At 49.2% G+C, this 14237-nt stretch overlaps 1 protein-coding gene across 1 annotated transcript in view; it reads right to left on the minus strand.

Moving 5' to 3' along the window:
• LOC131483359 (zinc finger protein 585B-like) overlaps positions 1-13479 on the minus strand; it is a 759159-nt gene extending 745680 nt beyond the window's left edge. Inside the window, exon 1 of the mRNA XM_058681293.1 lies at positions 13388-13479. The gene's annotated coding sequence lies outside the window, so the exon portion shown is untranslated. The remainder of the gene's footprint in view (positions 1-13387) is intronic.
• Positions 13480-14237: the final 758 nt, after the last annotated feature.

Here is a 14237-nt window from a genome sequence, read left to right on the forward strand (position 1 = left end):
CTCGAGAACCATAGCTGGGGGTAGATTCAGTGCAGGATGTGTGGGCCACACCTTGTGGAAATTCTAGCCCCTCTGCATGGCTCAAAAGTTGGGGTGGTGATGCACTAAGCTAGGTGTGACCAAGGCCCCTGCCATCAATCACAGGTAAAGGAACCCGCAACAGTCTGGACTTGTCAAGGCAGCAGCACCCGAATGTGCATCCTGAATAGGGTGTGGGGTGGGCTGGACTGCAACATTCACCAGCTCATATATGGCCAAATGGAAGGCCAGACTGTGTCGGACACTGGAATAAAACCCATTGGCATGTATGAGAACTGGATCTGGGAGTGGATCAAGTGGAGGAACTTGGGAAACTCCCTTGGTGAGTCATAGCTCCCACTGATGAACATGTAGTCCAGACCTGGGGCCAGACAAGCTGGGCAAAGTAGCTCCAACAGTTGGCTAATGTGTCAATTGGTAATGGAACGGGATGTACTGGGAAGGACTCAGCAAACCTTAGCCTACAAGTGAAACTAGAGACCAAGATGGAACACAGGTCATGCCAAGCTAGGATCTTGTACCTTCTGGTCTACGTGAGTTAAGGATGCTAAGCCACAGTGTCTGAGGCAGACGCCAGGACAAGGGAGGGACTGTGACAAGATGAGTCAGAGCAAACACTGGCAGGTGTGTGATCTACAGCCGGGAACAGGCCCACTGGGGAACTAAGGGGAGACTCTAACTGGGCTGAGGTTCCCACCAAGGGGCGCATGTGCTGGGATGGGGGCTGTGTTCTAACTAGGAAACAGTTACAGTCTCCCATGGCACTAGTGTGGACTGGGAGAGGATGCACCAGGCCAGGTCAGACCCCAACACCGTCTGGTGTCCTGGAGAACCAGAGTAGATGTGGGACTGACTAGGCTGGGTCTCAACTCCCTATTGAGCCATGTGTGAGCTGTATGTGGGTATGGACAATCCATGGCTGGGCTGAAACATCCAACAACAAGAACCAGAATGGGTTGAAGGCCAGCCAAGAAAAGCCACTGTTCCTGCTAGGACAGGAGGTGAACTGAGTAGGGCTGGCTCATGGACCCCCTGGTATGAGCAAAATCTGGCATTGGAAGGGGTTCTGATGGAGGATCCTGGGCAATTCCTCTGGCAGGACACAGTCCCTGCAGGTAAGCTCAAGAAGCATGATAGGAAACATCCCAGAGCAAGCTATGGAAAGTTTCCCACTGGCATACATTTGGCATGGGTCGGGGGCAGACCAGGCTGAATCAGTTCATGTCATCTTTCATCCACTGGCAAATACGAACACCAGGACAGAGTGTGGGTCGAGCCAGGTTTGGTCTTGACAAAAACCAGTGCATAATGAGGAATGCCAGGGTGAGGTTGCCTGTACTGGATGTGACTGCAGCACCCAACAAACATGCGTGAGAACCAGGAAGCGAGTGGCAGAGCCAGCGGGTGGGGGGGTTAAGAGGCTGGTCCCCTTGCCAGACAGCTACCCCCACTGGAGAGTGTGGGTTGGAATGGGGACAGAATAGGCTAGGCAGGGCTACAACACCTGTGCGCCTCATGTGGACTAGATCAGGGAAAAGTCAGGCTAGACTGATTGTTCCTACTGGTGCAAGCATAAATCAGAGTGGGTGAGGGTTGTTTGGGCTTAGTCACAGCATCAGCTGGCAGAAGCTGGCACTGGGGGGGGGGGCTAATTCTCTCAAGTCAAACAACAGAACCACCTGTAGAGTGCATAATCCAGAAGTAAGAGAGACCCGGCAGGGAAATAGTGGGTTCCTCCCTCTCGGGTCACTACTCCCACTGCAGAGCACAAAAACTAGGACAGGGGCTGGGGTGGCTAGACAGAGAGGCATGCAACAACATCTGTGAGGGCTGGATAGCTGAGTTGGTTAGATGGAACTAAGTTTTAACACCCATTGACAAGTACAAGAACCAAATGGAATGTGGGACAGACTGGACTAGTCTGCTATACATACTAGCAAACCAGAGTAGGGTGCGGGCCTCGTAGGGGTTATTGTGGGTCGCTCCAACTAGGCTGCAGCTCACATTGGTTGATGTGAGGGCCGAGTGTGTGCTGGGCAGAAGCAGGCTGGACTGCAACACCCATTGATTCCAGTGAAAATCGGGACTGAAAACAGAACCAACCCAGCAATTGCAACCACCAGCTGATCATGGTGATGGACTATGCTAGGCCCTGTGCTTGCTAGAACATACAAGAATCTGGTCTGGGAATACATCAAAGTTTCTTTGGCGATCCCCCCATTCGAACTGCTGGACTCAGAACCCTAGCCAAGAACAGACAGAAGACAGAACAGGTCAATCAACCACCTCAGCTCTATGTTGGCAGCAAAATAATGGCAACTGAAGACTCCATGATGGACTATGCCAATCAGTGGATTCTTCAACAACCTGATCGAGCTGGGAGTGGCAAAAATGGCAGCGATTCATAACTGGTGAACTATTAAAAACACTTGAGCAAGTATCTCAGAGTATGCCCCACATCTGGGACTTGGGGTGGGTGGGAAACTGGGTGGGGCTTCTCCCTCAATATCCTCCTTTACCTCAGATACAAGAAGGAAACAATATGGACATAATAATCTTACCCACTTCCCTATTGCCCCTGAACTTTTTTACCTTAATCAGCTATGTCAAGATTGTCAACAATATAATAAAAGTAAATTAAAAAAAAAACCAAACACCTAAGAACTCACCAGAAAATTTACAAACTGAACTCATTATTTTTCAATTATGACCATCATCACCACCAATTTTTAGCTATTTTTACCTTCTAAAACCTATTGGAGTTGATCACAGTGGTAAAGATTCTGCTTGGAACCAAGAAACCCCAGAGTGCCTGGTTTGAATGCAAGCACCATGCCTGATTCCATTATACCTGCGTGCACAAATCCACCAATGGGGCCCGACGGCATGGCCTAGCGGCTAAAGTCCTCGCCTTGAACATGCCGGGATCCCACACGGGGGCCGGTTCTAATCCAAGCAGCTCCACTTCCCATCCAGCTCCGTGCTTGTGGCCTGGGAAAGCAGTAGAGGACGGCCCAAGACTTTGGGACCCTGCACCCGTGTGGGAGAACTGGAAGAGGTTCCAGGTTACCAGCTTTGGATCGAGGCAGCACCGGCCGTTGCAGCCTACTTGGGGAGTGAATCATCGGATGGAAGATCTTCCTCTCTGTCTCTCTTCTCTGTATATCTGAGTTTGTAATAAAAATGAATAAATCTTTTTAAAAAAAATGGCATGGATGTTTGGTGCAGCTTTTCACACATAATTTTGAGGACCACATGCTTCTTCCCAATAATTCTAAATACAGTATCACATTATATGAAGGAAAATCTCATACAAGAACAAAGAAAAATACACACCGACTGACAGTAATGAGTATTAGTTAATACAACAGTGTAACTACTCACTCAGTGGGAACTGCTACACAGCAATGTGATTAGAGATCTCAGTTAACACTCCATGAAGAAGATAAAGTCAAACCAAATCCTACAGAAACACAAAATAATGTACATGGAGGAAATGTTATACTGCAAACATTCTACCCTATCCATGCTTCATACACCATCAGAATTTATCCCCACTCTGTTGAAATAATATTGTCCTACACTCAAAACAATTGCAATGAATTTGAACGTGAGAAATGAAAAGCAACACAGGTACTGTCATCATATCAAAAATTAAAGCAAAGGCCAGCATTGTGGTATAATATGTAAAGCTGCCAACTGCAACACCAGCATCCCATATGGAATGAGCTGTTCCACTTCCAGCCCAGCTCTCTGTTCATCTCCTGGGAAAAGCAGTGGAAGATCATCCAAGTGCCTGGGCCCTGATCACCCACATGCAAGGCCTGGAGGAAACTGCAGGCTATTGGTCTCAGTTTGGTCCAACACTGGTTATTTTAGCCACCTGTGTAGTGAGCTAGTGGGCAGAAGATCTTTGTGTCTTTTTTTTTTTAACATTCATTTATTTTTATTGCAAAGACAGATATATAGAGAGAGTAGGACAGACAGAAATATCTGCTGTCCGCTGATTCACTGCAAGTGGCTGCAACTGCCGGCACTGTGCCAATCAGAAGTTAGGAGTCAGGGGCTCTTCTGGTCTCCCATGGGAGTGCAGGGTCCCAAGGCCTTGGGCTGACCATAAATACTTTCCCAGGCCACAGGCACGGAGCTGGATGGGAAGCAGGACTGAAAAGATTAGAAGCGGCGCCAAATGGGATCCCAGGGCGCTCAAGGCAAGACCTTTAGCAAGTAGGTCAAGGGGCCTGGGCCTTTCTCTTACTTGAACTCTCACTTGAACATAAACAAATAAAAGATTAAAAAAAGAAAGAAAGAAATGAAATAAAGACTTTTTAAAGATCTATTTACCATATCACTTAAAAATAGCAGTTTAAGAAATCACAAACATCAATTAGCAGACAGTGCTCAGATTTAGTCACCTTTGGGGATGGAGGATCAAAGAGACCGAGACTTAAAATGACAAAGGATTTTTTCAAATAGCTTGTCTACAAGGTCGCTGTGCCACCCCAGGCCTCTGCCAAGCACAGCGCCAGCACCACATGCTGCCCCTCAACCTTGCAGCAAAACTCGCAGGAAAACAAGGCTGTTTGTTCTAACTGCTGGAGTCTGTGCTGCTCTGGTGTCAGCAACAAGAAAACTGCCCCAGACCCTTAGGAGGAGCTTCGCTGAGGACTGAGCTGGGGGCTCCAGACGCTGTGGCTCAAGTCAAGACCTTTAAACAATGAAAAGAAAACCCTGACCAACCGAAAGGTCGAACTGTCCCTGGGCACTCCCTCCTCCTCACTGCACAATGGGTTCAACTGGGAGGCCTAGTGTTCAAGGTCAGTGCTGCAGAGTGAGGACCCCAAGGACCCCCTCCTGGCCCCCGCCAGCCCGCCCCGGGGTCTCAGGTGATGCTCTCACACACTCACCCTTCCCAGCTTCTCACGAGTCTGGGGTCCTGCAGAGGCTCCTGCGGGGAGGGAGCTCACAGGGCAGCACTGGCTCAGCCACCTGCGCCTCTCCACGAGCACAACCAGCAACGCGGCTATGGCAGCGCCCTACAACAACCTCCTGCCTGCTGCCACAGGGCTACCTGGAAGCACCTGATTGGACAGACCTTGACTACGCATGACGTCACAATGCGCAGCCAATCAGAATCACAAAGGGCACTCAGGTAGGATTCTTGAGGGAGGGGGAGTAAAGGGGACGAGGGCGGGGCTTCACCTAAGGCTGGAAGGGGCCTCCTCTCTTGCAGCTTGAGCCTTCCAACAGCAGGGGCCGCTGTCGCCTCTCACATCAGTTCACCTCCTGGCCTCCTTCCCTCTCTGCTTTGTGTTCAAGTCTGGAAACCCAGAAACAGATCTCAGGTGTCCCAGATGCACCTCCCTGAATGTTCAAGAGATTCTGGGACTTTTTTTCTTTGCATTTGCTTTTTTTCCATTAGTTCATTTGAACTTTCAAAATGTTCAACTGGACTATGCTTGAAAATACATAAATTAATCTTTTCAATCTCATTTCTGGTGCTCATGTTCATTTTCTGGTTTGTGTTTTTATTTTCATAGTGTTCCATATCTTTTTCTTATTAGCACATAGTAATTTTTTTCTGTATGTTGATCTCCTACCCAGAAATCCTGCTTTATTCTCTGCTCTGTTTAAATTTGGTTTTCCACTAGGGCCATTATTGTACATTGATAGTTTTGCAACTTAAAACTTGACCATTGGGCCCAGCACGATAGTGCAATGGTTAGTGTCCTCTCTTTGAACTCCCCTGGATCCCTTATGGGGGCTGGTTCTAATCCCGGCAGCTCCACTTCCCATCCAGCTCCCTGCTTGTGGCTTGGGAAAACAATCAAGGATGGCCCAAAGCCTTGGGAATCTGCACATGTGAGGGAGACCCGGAAAGTAGTTCCTGGCTATTGGCTTCGGATTGGCACAATACTGGCCCTTAGGGCCACTTGGGAAGTGAATCATCGGATGCAAGACCTTCCTCTCTGTCTCTCCTCTCTGTGTACATCTGCTTTTCCAATAAAATAAATAAATCTTACCAAAAAAATCTTGATCATTCTGCTACAATTTCCTTTCTGGGTTTAATTTCCTGGTTACACATTCACAACAATGTGTGACAGACACAGAGAGAAGAGGGCTTGTCCAGATTCAATCTAGCAAAATAAAACCAGCAGTGAGTGATATATGTAATTAATATTTTTTTAAAATTTTTTTATTATCATTATTGGAAAGCCGGATATACAGAGAGGAGGAGAGAGAGAGAGGAAGATCTTCCATCAGATGTTTCACTCCCCAAGTGAGCCGCAATGGGCCGATACGCGCCAATCCGATGTCTGGACCAGGAAACTCTTCCGGGTCTCTCACACGGGTGCACGGGCCCAATGCATTGGGCCGTCCTCAACTGCTTTCCCAGGCCACAAGCAGGGAGATGGATGGGAAGTGGAGCTGCCAGGATTAGAACCGGTGCCCATATGGGATCCCGGGGCGCTCAAGACGAGGACTTTAGCCACTAGGCCACGCTGCCGGGCCCATAATTAATATTATATGTATATTTCCTGTATTATGCAGTATATATTTATATCTGTTACTTGGTTTCCATAATGTGTGGCTTTTGGTTTTTGTTTTATAACATACCTCTTGTAAGGATTTTTAAAAATTATTGTTGGAAAGTCAGATATACAAGAGGAGGAGAGTCAGAGAAGATCTTCCTTCTGCTGATTCACTCTCTCAGTGGGTACAATGGCCAGAGTTGTGCCAGTCTGAAGCCAGGAGCCTATAGCCTCTTCACAGTCTCCAAGTGGATACAGGGTCTCATGGCTTTGGACCATCCTTAACAGCTTTCCTAGCCACAAGCGGGGAGCTGGATGGGAAGCAAGCTGCTGGGATTAGAACTGGTGCCCAAATGCAGTCCTGCCACATAAAAGGCAAGGGGCTAGACCACTAGGCTACTACCCCAGGCCCTGTTTTAAAACATCTTACACCTAAGTATTTCAGAAAATCCTCTCATAATCTCGTGAAAGATTACAAGTTTTATGAAGAATTGTTTATATTCCTGAAATTTATTGTTTACATGCCATTTCATTCTTAATGACTTTCACTAATTTATTTTTGTGTTTATGTATGTATTGGAAAAACAAATTTACATACAGAAGGAGAGACAGAAAAGGCTAGAATCTGCTCGTTCCCTTCACAAGTGGACACAATAGCCAGACCCGAGTTGATCTGAAGCCAGGAACCTCATCCAGGTATCCCATATGTGTGCAGGGTCACAAGACTCTGTGACATCATCTACTGCCTCCTCAGGCCTCAGCAGGGAGTTGGATGGGAAGTGGAGCAGCTAGGCCACGAACTGGTGCACATATAGGATCCCAGCACATGCGAGCTGAGGATTTAGCCACTGAGCCATCGTGCCAGACCCCTAATTTTTGATAATTTTGTTAATGGATTACAACAATGGCTGGTTTTCACTATATGCAGTACAAACTTGAGACTATAAATGGATCCCCACCTACTGTGCAGGTTTATGTGACATGTTCTGTACTTCGTGCTGTGTTTTATAAACTTTCACAAGCCTTGTCTGCCTCCTCATGTCTCGAGCCCTATATGTCTGGAGCTGGGCCTGGATGTGTATAATTCAGATCTTGTTCCTGGGACTATAGGTCAACGGAAGTTTCAACACCTCACATGAATGCGACCTGTGCTCTTCCTTGCAATTTGTCATTATAGAAATCTATCATTTGGGCATGGCACAGCAGCCTAGTGGCTAAAAGTCCTCACCTTACACTAGCAAGGATCCAATTTGAGCAATGATTCCTGTCCTGGTGGCCCCACTTCCCATCCAGCTCCCTCCTTGTGGCCTGGAAAAACAGTGGAGGATGGTCCAAAGCATAAGACCTCTTATACGCATGGGAGACTCGGAAGAAGTTCCTAGCTCCTAAGTTAGGATCAGCTCAGCTCTGGCTTTTGCAGCCACTTGGATATTCTTTGTGCCTACAGCATAAGCCAGCTGCCTGTAAAGCAATATTATACAATCTGATCAATAATCAATATTTCCCTCCACCCTCCCCCATCTCTCTAAGTCACACTGTGCTCCACCTACTTCTCACATCTCACTCCTTCCTTCACCCTCCTCTGTCTGAAGTTCCCTAGCTAGCTTTCCTCACTGAGAACCTGAGCGGCCACAGCCACTTCTCCCCCTCCTCCTCCCTCTTCCTCTGCTTGGAACTGCAGTTTTTCCAAGATTTAAGCATTTTCTTTTCTCTTTTGTATGCTTCACCCACACCCGTCCCTAATCCAGAGGGATGGGGTACAGGACAAGCTAAGTAACATCTACTTACAAACAAAACAAATCAAAACGTTACTTTGAAAACTTGTCCAGTAACTTGCTAGGACAGAGCCCTCCAAAAGCAATGAATATTCAACCAGAGATTTCTACACCTTCAACTTTGATTTAGGCCCTGGCATATTGGTCTAGCAGCTAAACTTCTCGCCTAAAATGTGCTAGGACTCCATATGGACACTGGTTCTAATCCTGGCGGCCCCACTTCCCATCCAGCTCCCTGCTTGTGGCCTGTGAATGCAGCTGACGATGGCCCAAAGCCTTGGGACCCTGCAGCCACGTGGTAGACCTGGAAGAAGTTTCTGGCTCCTGGCTTCGGACTGGTGCAGCTCCAGTCATTGTGGTCACTTGCGGAGTGAATCATCAGACAAATCTTCTCCTCTCTGTATATCTGAGTTTGCTATAAAATAAATAAATCTTTAAACATTTTTTATTTAACTGAGATAAACATTGTCTAAATATAAAAATAAGAATAACTAGCCTCTTGTGACCTATGGACAATGTATTATTCATGATTAAATACAATTATTTGCTTTTTTGTAAAAGATTTAGTTTATTTTTATTGCTAAGTAAGATACAGAGACAGGAGGAGAATCTGATCTGTACCCTATTATGTAAACAGATTCTGTTGCAAACAGATAATTTATGCCTTCAATGTGTTCTTGACAGGCACTCAGAAATTCAAAAGCTTCAAATTCTGGCACTTTATTTAACTTCTGTAACAGGATAAATTTTGGAATTAGCACTTGTAAAAATAGTTTTTAGGCTAGTTGTGGTAGCCAAGTGCAAATGTCCTTTCCTTGCACATGCTGGGATCCCATACGGGTGCAAATTCATGTCCCAGCTGCTCCACTTCACTTCCAGCTCCCTGCTTGTGGCCTGGGAAAGCAGTCGAGGATGGCCCAAAGCCTTGGGACCATGCACTCATGTGGGAAACCTGGTGAAGGCTCCTGGCTCCTGGCATTGGATCATCTCAGCTCCAATAGAGGCTGCTACTTGTGGAGTGAACCAGCAGATGGAAGACCTTCCTCTATGTTTCTCATTATCTCTGAAATTTGACTTTCTAATAGGAAGTAAATAAATCTTTTTTAAAAATACATTTAGGGCCTGGCGGCATGGCCTAGTGGCTAAAGTCCTTACCTTGAATGCCCCAGGATACCATATGGGTGCCGGTTCTAATCCCAGCAGCTCCACTTCCCATCCAGCTCCCTGCTTGTGGCCTGGGAAAGCAGTCGAGGATGGCCCAATGTCTTGGGACCCTGCACCCACATAGGAGAACCAGAAGAGGTTCCAGGTTCCTGGCTTCGGATCAGCACAGCACTGTCTGTTGCTCTCACTTTGGGAATGAATCATCAGTTGGAAGATCTTCCTCTCTGTCTCTCCTCCTCTCTGTATATCTGACTTTGTCATAAAAATAAATAAACCTTGAAAAACAAATAAGCAGTCAAGTGAATGATTTTCACCACAGCCTCTGCCCCTTTTTGATGCAAGGCTGTCTCTGCCAGTGCCACTGTCCTGGTAGCTGGTTTCCCCTGGAAGGTGCCAGTGACTTCAACCCCCAGTGACCATGCCAGTCACTGCATGTGCAGGCTTGCTTAGCAGCTGAGCGGCTCACCTCTAGGTTGCTTTCCCTACATGCCACTATAGCCTAAAAGAGCTTGTGCCTAGATCCCCAACAGCCCTAACCCACCTGCCAGCCCTTCCAGGCCCAGCTGGGCTGTGCTGGCCCACAGTGAGTCTCTACAATGACCCCTCCCACAAGCCATCTGCACTACAGCCATGTGGTCTTAGCTAGCGCCTCAAGTGCTCACAGCCGCTGCTGCACCTCTCCTGAGCCAGGACAGTTTTGCCAAAGTCCCTAGCACTGCTTCTCAGCCTACCCTGACACCTCACATGCTGCTCTAGGGCCAGGTTGGCCTGGCCACAGCCACCCCCCCAGAGGAAGAGGTGAACCTGGTGGACATGCCTGTCACTCCAGGGCCCAGTGACCTTGGCCATGCGCCTCTTTTCCCCCTCCCCCTATGAACCTGTAGCATGTCTGCCCGGTCACTGCTCTAGTGCCAGGCGAGTTGGGCGACGATCCTGTTCACTCACACGGCCTCTCCCTGGGTCGGGTATGCTGGGCTGGCCACTGGCCACCGGGTTCCCATCACTACGCCCCCTGCTCCAGGGTGGAGCCAATCTCTCCCAGCCCTCCTGCAAGACACTCAGCCTGCATTCCATGGCCAGACCCGCCCATTATCCTTCACTTCCTCTAGCACTCCTGCCCTGTCCCTGCTGAAGAAACTTCCAGTCCTCCTGGCCCTCTGCTCCCCAGGTTGCTGAAGGCAAACAGAATCAATCTGCCTGCTCACCCTGCACCTCTAGCACCCATCAGGATGGCACTCCAGGATCAGGCTAGCGTCAGTGGAGCTCACGCTGCCCTAGCCTGCCTGCTGAGTGCTCCAGAGCTTCAGGGACTAGGTCGATGATCCTGGAGCCTCTAGCCTTCCCACTATGCCTGCCACTCCTGGGTCAGGCAAATTCTGCCTGCAATCCACCACATCCACCAACACACACACACACACACACACACACACACACACACACACACACACATACACACACATACCGGCAGGCTGTTCTGCTTGCTGCAGCAGAACCAGGTAGGCTCTGCCAGCCACCCAGTGCCCCTAACAGGCTCCTCGCCCACCTGAGGCTCCATGAACTTGCCCTGCACAGGCAGCTCATACACCACTGTTGAAAGGACCTGCTGTTTCAGCCAGCGTCTCCTGTGCCCCAAGCCTGCCTGCTGTCCATTTCGTCAACAATCAATGCTCCAGCCCCCTCTTCCCGGCTTGTCTGCAAGTCACTCCAGGGTCAGGTGGACACAGCTGGTGCCTCATGCCCCTCTAGGCCTTCCTCCTCCACAGCCCCCTCCTGAGGTTCTAAGGCTAGGCCTATTCAGAGGTTGCTTCACGGGCCCCAGCACGCACGCCATGCACTCTAGGGCCACATCCTCCAAGCCGCCTAGGCCAGTGCATCCTGCACAGCATCGTTAGCTTGCAGGCTGCACAGTCTCGCCTACTTTAACATCACACACAGCACCCCAACTCTGGGCTTTTGCCTGGGCCCTATCAGACAGTATGCCACGCGTCCCAGTCCTCCCACTGTGCCAACTGCTCACTCAGACCACACCCTGTGAATCCCCAGACTGCCCACCATCCACTGTCTCATCCAGGGATATGCTGCCCTGATTGACACTGCAAAACCAGGCTAAGGACAAACCCCATCAGCTGCAACCTGCCTGCCAGGAGCTTCAGGGTCACGTGTGCATGCCCGTTGTCCAATCCTGGGCCAAGAGGGCTTACGGGAACACCCATGCATGCTGGGCACGAATACACACTGTTGTGCTCCAGGGACAAGGGGTCAAGACAACAATCCAAGGACCAAAGGCACCCACTGGCAGTTTTTACAGGGCCAGTGCACTCTACACCTGCTGTCCTCCCACCATCTACTTCAGAGCCAAGTTGTCCTGGCCAGTGTCCCTGCTCCCACAGCACTGTAGTCGTGCACTTCAGGGCCGAATTTTCCTGGGGGAATGGTGAGCCTCTAACATGCTCCCTCTGTTTTCCCACTTGCCCATCCAGGGCCAGCCATGGTGAGCCAGCGCCAGTGCACCTCTAGCCCAAGCACACTCTCACACTGTCCACCATCTGTTGCTGAGAGCCAGTCAGGCTCAGTCAGTGATCCTGCTCCCTCAGTGCTGGGTCCCTTCTGCCAGCCACCCTGCCCTGTCGGCCACAGGCTGCATGCCTTCAATCCCCCACCCACAACATGCCCACCTAAAATAAGCCAGGTTTTGCACACTGCTACCCAAGCCACTGTCTGCTGCCTCCCAGCCTGGGCAGTAGCTGCACACTGCATTTGCACAGAACTGAAACCCAGGCATTCTGATGGAGACACAGGAGTCCCAATGTCATCTTAACCACTGTTACACACACCCACACAGGGCAATGAGGCCTTGCTGGGCTGTGTCAGGTGGGCATTCACTGCCTTTTTCCCATGCCTATTGTTCACAGCAAACAGTTCTTCTAAAGAGCTAATGCTAAAAAAAACAAAAAAAAAATTCTTCAAGTCCTGGCTGTCAGCAGACATTTGGGAAGGGAATCCGTGGGAAATATTTATTTCTGTCACTCAGCTATTTAAATACATATTAATAAAATAAATCCATCTTGCAAAAAAAAAAAAAACAAAAAACAAAAAACAAGAAGAGCTAATGCTTGATCTGTGAGATAGAAAAAAAAAAAAAAAAGACAACTTACTGAATTGTATCTTGGATGAAATAGTGACTCCTGTTGTGAATTTTCAGGGAAGAGAGCAGCACTTGGCATTGAGGCAAGAGTTCTGGACATTCACAGATTTATTCCCTGCCTTAATGCTCTCTGTTGAGCCTGACTTATTCCCTCTACAACTCATGGGGACATTTAATCCCAATTGTGAGAACTTCAGGGAATGGGTGACAACATACCAGAAGCCATCAGGATAAATCAGTAGTGCTGCCTTCACAGCTCCTTCGGCAGGTTCTTCTAGAGAAGCCCCTTTGCGTGAGTCCCCGTGCACTCCCTTGGATTGTCTACAAGGTCGCTGTGCCAGCCCAGGCCTCTGTCAAGCACAGCGCCAGCACCACATGCTGCCCCTCAACCTTGCAGCAAAACTCGCAGGAAAACAAGGCTGTTTGTTCTAACTGCTGGAGTCTGTGCTGCTCTGGTGTCAGCAACAAGAAAACTGCCCCAGACCCTTAGGAGGAGCTTCATTGAGGACTGAGCTGGGGGCTCCAGACGCTGTGTCCCAAATCAGGACAATCAGGGCAAAATAGAAAACAAATCCTGCCCAACATGAAGGTCGAACTGTTCCCGGGCACTAGTGTTCAAGGTCAGTGCTGCAGAGTGAGGACCCCAAGGGCCCCCTCCTGGCCCCCGCCGGCCCGCCCGCCCCGGGGCCTCAGGAGATGCTCTCACACACTCACCCTTCCCAGCTTCTGACAAGTCGGGGGTCCTGCAGAGGCTCCTGCGGGGAGGGAGCTCACAGGGCAGCACTGGCTCAGCCGCCTGTGCCTCTCCACCAGCACAACCAGCAACGCGGTTATGGCGGCGCCCACAACCTCCATCCTGCTGCCACAGGGCTTCCCGGGGGCGCCTGATTGGACCGTTCCCACGACTACGCACGACGTCATAATGTGCAGTCAATCACTATCACAAAGCACAGAAAGGCAGTGAGGTAGGATTCCGGAGGGCGGGGGAGTGAGGGGCGGGGGCCTCCTCTCTTGCAGCTTGAGCCTTCCAACAGCAGGGGCCGCTGTCGCCTCTCACATCAGTCCACCTCAGATACACCTCACTGAATATTCCATAGCTTCTGGGACTTTTCTTCACATTGGCTTTTTTACCCAGTAGTTCATTTTTTGAATGCGGATCTGTGCCCGGAGAGGTGCCCTGGAAGCTGAAGTCCTTGCCTTGAACACAGCAGAATCCTGTATGTGTTTCGGTTCTAATCCCAGCCCATCCTGCCAGCCCATCCTGCTCCCTGCTTGTGCCATGGGAAAGCAATTTGAGCAAAGCCCAAAGCCTTGGGATCTGGAAGATTTTCCTGGATTCTGGCTTTGGATAGGCCCAGCTCCCGCTGATGTGATTACTTGGGGAGTGAATCAATGGACAGAATATATTCCTCTCTGTCTTTGCACCACATTGTATATCTTACTTTGAAATGAAAATAAGTAAATTTTTAAGAAATATATATAACTGAAGAATTTTTGAAAATATGATATAAACTAATCTTTTCATTCTCATTTCTCTGACTATTGTTCAGTTTCTGGTCTGCATTTTTTGTTTTCATAGTG

The sequence above is a fragment of the Ochotona princeps genome, chromosome 25 (assembly GCF_030435755.1).
Source record: "Ochotona princeps isolate mOchPri1 chromosome 25, mOchPri1.hap1, whole genome shotgun sequence".
Taxonomy (NCBI): Eukaryota; Metazoa; Chordata; class Mammalia; order Lagomorpha; family Ochotonidae; genus Ochotona; species Ochotona princeps.